A 7,133-nucleotide genomic window follows, 5' to 3' on the forward strand; every position below is an offset into this window, starting at 1 on the left:
TTGCCTTCCCTACTGGAGACCTGGGTTTGATTCCCAGTGCCTGTCTATGCAAAAAATAAAATAATTTTTGAAAAGAAATAAGCCAGAACAAAAGAATAGATAGTGTATGATTTCATTATGACCTTGGTAAAGGTAAGTTCAAAGATTATAATGTAGAGTAAAGGAGAACTTAAGACTCACAGAAGCTAGAGATGGGTGAATTTTAGCTAATGAGGTTGAACTTAAATGTAAGGGAACTGATAGAAGAGAAGGTCATTTATTAGTGGGTTTATAAGAAATATTGCCATATTGATGGTGAACATGGCTTAGAAGGGTGGTATAGAGCTATGTATTCTAGTAATTAAAACTATAAATATAAATAAATTCTTACAGGATGTGCTGGTTTTAAAAGATGTATGTTCCCTAGAAAAGCCATTTTTTAATCAAAATCCCATTTTGTAAAGGCAGAATAATCCCTATTCAACACTGTATGTTTGAAACTGTAATCAGATCATCTCCCTGGAGAGGTAATCTAATCAAGAATGATTATTAAGCTGGATTAGGTAATGACATGTCTCCACCCATTTGGGTGGGTCTTAATAAGTTTCTGAATCCCTATAAAAGAGGGAACATTTTGGAGAATGAAGGAGATTTGGAGAGAACAGAGAATGCTGCAGTACCACAAAGCAGAGAGTCCATAAGCCAGTGACCTTTGGAGATGAATAAGGAAAACACCTCCCAGGGACCTTCATGAAACAGGAAGCCAGGAGAGAAAGCTAGCAGATGATGCCGTGTTCACCATGTGCATTTCCAGATGAGAGAGGAACCTTGACTGTGTTTGCCATGTGCCTTCTGACTTGAGAGAGAAACCCTGAGCTTCATTAGCCTTCTTGAACCAAAGTATCTTTCCCTGGATGGTCTTTGATTGGACATTTATATACTTGTTGTAATGGGGACATTTCCTTGGCCTTAGAACTGTAAACTAGAAATTTATTAAATTCCCCTTTTAAAAAGCCATTCTGTTTCTGGTATACTGCATTCCGGCAGCTAGCAAACTGGAACACATGAACTACTTCAAAGGTATGAATCTTGTACAAACAAAGAGTCAATAATGGACAGCTATAGGGGGAACTACTATTGCTTTTTATGGCTTATGTTTAACAGGAAGACATCAACAGTACCAAGAAATACCAGTGGTAAATAATTTGGGGGGAAGGACAAAAATTAATGGGGTTTGGATTTTCTATTTGGTGAAAGTATGCTTATCTGTTAACTTTCTCTTTGGAACAATGAATAATGTCTAAAATTGAGAGTGTTGATTGTGCAACTAAGTGAGGATAATGGGAGTCACAGATTCTTTACTTTGGACATTATGCATGATGCCCAATCACTAGAGGTGTATGAAAGATACATTAACTGAATAGCAGAAGGTCAACATGTGGTATATATATATATATATATATATATATATATATATATATATATATATATATATATATATATATATATATATATATATACGATGGACTATTGTGCAGATATAGAAAGGAACAAAGTCAGGAGTCAGGCAACGAGGTGAATGAAACTTGGGTACATTATGTGGTGCAAGATAAGCCAGAAACAAAACAACAAATACTGTGTTGTTTCTTTTAGAAAACACTTACCAGAAAATTAGGGCCTAGATTTTAAATTCTTATAGCAGTCATATTTTGTTTGGAACTGTAATTATGATTTCTAGATTTTATATACTGGTATTTCCCTTGAACTTTGGGTACCTGTTTGAAACTGAACTCTCAGAGCTGCAGTTCTGCAGCTCTCTGTTTTTTGTGATTTTAATATTTTTATTGTGAAAATGTAACATACAAACATTCCATACATGGTGTAAAATCAATGGCTTACCCTTATCCATCTCTCTCATTGACCGCTAGTATTTCAATCTACTCAATTTATTTTAACGTTTTTCTTTCATATTCTTTTTTTATTTTTTATCCATATTTTCTTCTCAACTCTCCATATCCTAGAATAAAGGGCATCAGACACAAGGTTTTCAGTAACACGGTCATATTATAAAAGCTATAACATTATATAATCATTTTCAAGAATCAAGGCTACTGGAACACAGCTCTACAGTTTGAGTTCATCCCCCTAACCACTCCAAAAATGGGAATATCTATATATGCATAAGAATAACCTCCAGGATAACCTCTCAACTCTGTTTGAAATTTCTCAGTCTCATTTCTCTCCTCCCTCTTTTGGTCAGGGTGGTTTTCTCAATCCCTTGATGCTGGGTCCTGGTTCATCCCTGGATTTCTGTCCCATGTTGCCAAGGAGATTTATACCTCTGGGAGTCTGCCCCATGTAGGGTGGGAGGGCAGTGCGTTCACTTGCCATGTCACCTTAGAGAAAGGGGCCACATCTGAACAACATAAGAAGTTCTCTGTGAATGATTGTTAGGCCTAATTTAAAGTAGGCTGAACCTATCTTTTCCAGGAATAAATTTCATGGGGATAAACCCCAAGATTGAGGGTCCAGCCTGTTGATTTAGTTGTCCCCACTGCTTGTGAAAATATCAGAAATTCTCCAAATGGGGAAGTTGAATGTTTCTCCTTTTCTCCCCATTCCCCCAAGGGGACTGTACCAGTTTGAAAAGATTTATGTACCCTAGAAAATCCATGAATCCTAACCCATTTTATGGGAGCAACCATTTCTCTTAATCTCTATTCAATAATGTAGGTTGAAAACTTCATTAGTTATTTCCACAGAGATATGATTCACCCTATTCTGAGTATTAACTTTGGATTAGAGGGAAATGTGACTGCACCCATTTCAGGTGAGTCTTGATTAGTTTACTGGAATCCTTTAAAAGAGAAAAAAATTTTTTTGGACAGAGTGAGAGAGTTACAAGAGAGAACAATGAGATAGCTATGAGAAACACAGAGCCTACACAGCCAGAGACCTTTGGAGATGAAGAAGGAATACTTCCCCAGGGAGCTTCATGAAACCATAAGCCTTGAAAGAAAGATAGTGGAAATATCACCATGTTCACCATGTGCCTTTCCAGTTGATAGAGAAAACCTGAATGTTATCAACCTTCTGGAAACAAGGTACCTTTCCCTGGATGCCTTAGATTGGAAATTTCGAGTTTTGTTTTAATTTGGACATTTTCACAATCTTAGAACTGTAAAACAGATGCTTACTAAATTCTCCTTTTTAAAAGCCAGTCCATTTCTGGTATATTGCATTCTGGCAGCAATCAAACTAGAACAGAGACTTTGCAAATACTTCTTTATTCACTGCCCAAATCACTCTGGGATTTATCAGGGCATCACATTAACCTGGATAAACCAACAAAATATCATGCTCTGTTCAAGGTTCCTGTACTTATGATGTTCATTTAAACTGACCATACAAATTAAATTAGGAAATGTACTACCCCAAATATAAATTTTGCACCAAATATACATCTCTCCCTTTAGGCTCACACAGAAGTTGAAGTTTCAAAATATGAATGATATCATCCTTTACCAAGTCTTCTGATATATTGTAGTCCTATCCAAATCAACTTTATTCAAATCTCTATTTAATGTCTGACCACTTCTTCAACTTTTTGAACATTTCCTGTATGGTTACTGCTGGCTTTCGTAGTTTCAGAGATCTATTTCTGAGTCTCAGGTGTCACATAAATACCTGGAATTTCTGGGAAAGACCATGTTATATACAAACAGCTCAATATCTAAGAATTTAGAATTGACTGTAAACCTCCTGTATATACACACACACACACACACACACACACACACACACAACCCCTGTATATATATTTTATATATATATATATATAATATATATATGTTATATATATATAAAAGTGCTGTAAGAGCTTACAATCTAGAATCCTTTACATATGCCCCAACTTGATATACCAAGCTCTCAACTTTAGTTCACAGAATTTTTATACTATAGTTAGTCCATATAACTGAGGCATGATAATATTTGTCTTTTTAGTCCAATATTTCATCCAACATACAACTCTTAAGACTCATTCATCTAGCTGCATGCCTCACAACTTCATTCCTTCTTTTGGCCACTCAGTAGTCCATTGTATGTATTCATCATAGTTTTCCCTTCCATTCCTCAGTCATTGTACACTCAGGCCCCCTCCATTTATTGTGGATCACAAACACTGCCACCAGGGACAGCACTGTGCCAATGTCTACTCCACATTCAGCACCTCCAGGCATATATTGAGCAAAGGGGTTTCAGGATCATGTGGCAAACTTACCCCTAGCTTCCAGTGGAACCACTATACTTCCCTCCAAGGGGCATGATCTCTCATTTCCATACCAACAGTGAATAGATACATTTCTTTCTCCACATTTTCCCTAGTCCTTGTTTCTCTCTGTTCATTTTTAAATAGTTTTTTTCACACATACACTGTCCAGTCTAAGTGTATAGACATACCTTCACCACCACACTCAATCTGAAGACATTTCCTTTTCTCCCAAAAAGAAAAAAAAAAGAGAAAAAGAATCCAGCCTTCAATTAGAGATCAGAACAAAGCCAATCTATTCTGGTCTATGGTGAATCATAATACAGGGTAACAGAAGGCAGTGCATGTATTCCAGAACTTCATGTACTGCATGAGACCAAAGGAAGAGAAGTGTTTTCATTGAAAATCTAAATTATATGTAGCACATAATCTAACTAGACCTTTTTGGATAGTTAACTTAAACAACCAAGCACATGGAGCCCAGAATGGGATTGAGGATGTACAATTCTGGATAGCTTAATGTAATACTCTGTTATATCCCAGGGTATGTTGAGCAAATAATTTTAAAGTATTGATAAAGTCCCTTGATTGATTGGAGAAAAAATATGGAAATATTTAACATTCCCATCAGGAAACCTCTGATACTGCTTCAAACATTAGGCACTATCAAGTCAATAGGCCAAGTACTTGATCTTGAGGCTTGAACTTATGAAGAATATTTCTGTAGTGGAGAAGCTAAGCCTACCTATAGTTATTCCTAAGAGTTACTTCTCAGAGGGCCTTTTCATTGCTCAGGTGTGGCTACCCTCTCTCTAAGCCCAACTCTGCAAGGAAAAGAACTTCCTTCCATTCTCTGTGAGACATGATATCCAGGAGTAAAAATTTCCCTTGCAGTGTGGGACATGACTCCTGGGGATGAGCCTGTATCTGCCACCATTGGATCAACAATGCATACCTGACAAAATGGGAGAAAAGAGTTGTAAAAAAAGATTATGGTTATCAGTTGCTGAGACAGTACAAATAGATTTGAGAGGCTATTCTGGAGGCTACTCTTACACAACCTTAAGTTAAATATTGTTAATTACCATGGTTTGTCAATGCACAGACCACACCATTACTATTAATCCTAAAGAATGCTTAGGGCTCTATCTGAGGCTTTACAAATCTTTCACATGCTAATATTTCTTTCCAGAAACCTACAACCTCCAGGTGGTTCCTACGTCAAATTAGCCTGGAAACCCAGAGGGGCCAGCCTCTCCAAAAATATCAACTATTTCCAACCCCCATTCCATAGTCTTAATGCCCATTTCCAAAATGAAAATGTTAGAAAATGGGTATAGTCCAAATGCCCCTAAAGATTAGGAGAAGGATCAAAAGAGAAGGAAGAGTCATAACAGTAAAGATAGGATTTAACAAGTGAATGTGTTCACTGAATCATTTTACTGATATTTCTTTTAGCCTCCAGTGTCTTGGAGCAGCCAAAAGGAAAAAACTGAAATTGTGGAACTTTAACCTATACCCAACTCTAAGTCCTGTTTTATAACTACTTGTTAAAAGGTATTTTGAAAATTATTGCTTTTTTGTATATACATTATATTTCTCAATAAAAGTGTTTTAAAAATATGAAGATAGGTTACTTATTTTTGGTTTCTGCAGAGGGAGACCTTAAGCTTAGGAAGTGGGTACATATGGTTTATGTGGAAGCTGATGTAAGGAAGCAGAGGTTGAAATTTGGAAATAAGATTATTGTTTGATAGAAGCCAAATTTGGGCATATTGATGAGAAAGATACCAACGGGTGCAACTCTAATTCAATCTTAATGGAGATTTCTGGGAAATATTTAGAACAGATCTTGGAATTGCCTTGTTCAGTTATCAAGAAATTGGGTATTTACTAACAATCATGTTTTTCATTGGTGGAAGATTTCCTGGAGGAATTAAATCCTATGCAATACCATTCTGAGCAGTTGATGGGTCAAGAATACCTGGGGGTACTTCTGATGTCATGGTGTCCTGCACTCGCTCACCAGAGAGGCCTGGAGAATCAGAATTAAATGTTATCCAGGGATGTTCTAATTTATTTGGAAAAGTCATACTCAAATATATGATATCTTGAATCCTTGGTATTGCAGATGATAACAGCTACTGGGGGAGTGGAGACGATACAGAGCAGCTCCCGGAGCCACGACAGAGATCAAAGGGACGGCATACCCCATCCTGGAATGGATGACTGTCTGGGAGAACCAGCTCCAGTGAGATCACCGAGGGGCACGGGCTTTCCCGGGCGGGAAGGCAAGTGGCCGGAGTCCCTCCCTTCCTCCTTCCCAGGCCAGCTGGCAGAATTGGGCAGGTGGTCCCCTCAGGCTGCAGCAGCTGGCACCCCCACAATGCAAGGCCCCCCGGACCAACTGAGAGAGTTGGGTCAGAAATCCCCAGACGGCGGAGAACAGCGACTGGGGGGTCCCTTCCAAACACGTGATTTCCCGGTCCGGCTGGGAAGAGAGCACTCTCCCGGGCTGTGGCAGCTGGCACCCTCCCACCACGCTTGGTGCCCCTGGCTGACTAGGATATTCAGTCGGGTGCTCTCCTGGGCAGCGGCAGCTGGCGACCCTCCCCGCACTTGGAGCCCTGGGCCAGTTGGCATCTTCCAAGATGCTTAGGCTGCCGAACCACTCACACAGCGAGAGTTTTCCAAAGTTAAAGGATCCACAGCAACTTTTACTGGTGGAACCCATAGACAAATGTGTGCCACGAGCGCCACCTACTTGGCAGGATAAGAAAAACAGAACCCAGAAATTTCACAGAAAAATCTTTCAACCTGTGGGGTCCAACACCCAGGGAAATCTGACTAAATGCCCAGACAACAACAGAAGATAACGGGTCAC

At 38.8% G+C, this 7,133-nt stretch overlaps 1 pseudogene; it reads right to left on the reverse strand.

The window, feature by feature from the left end:
* The window catches only part of LOC143680335 (olfactory receptor 4B1-like), a 29,628-nt pseudogene extending 23,286 nt beyond the window's left edge, over nucleotides 1-6,342 (reverse strand).
* Nucleotides 6,343-7,133: the final 791 nt, after the last annotated feature.

Source organism: Tamandua tetradactyla, chromosome 4, assembly GCF_023851605.1.
Source record: "Tamandua tetradactyla isolate mTamTet1 chromosome 4, mTamTet1.pri, whole genome shotgun sequence".
NCBI classification, from domain to species: Eukaryota; Metazoa; Chordata; class Mammalia; order Pilosa; family Myrmecophagidae; genus Tamandua; species Tamandua tetradactyla.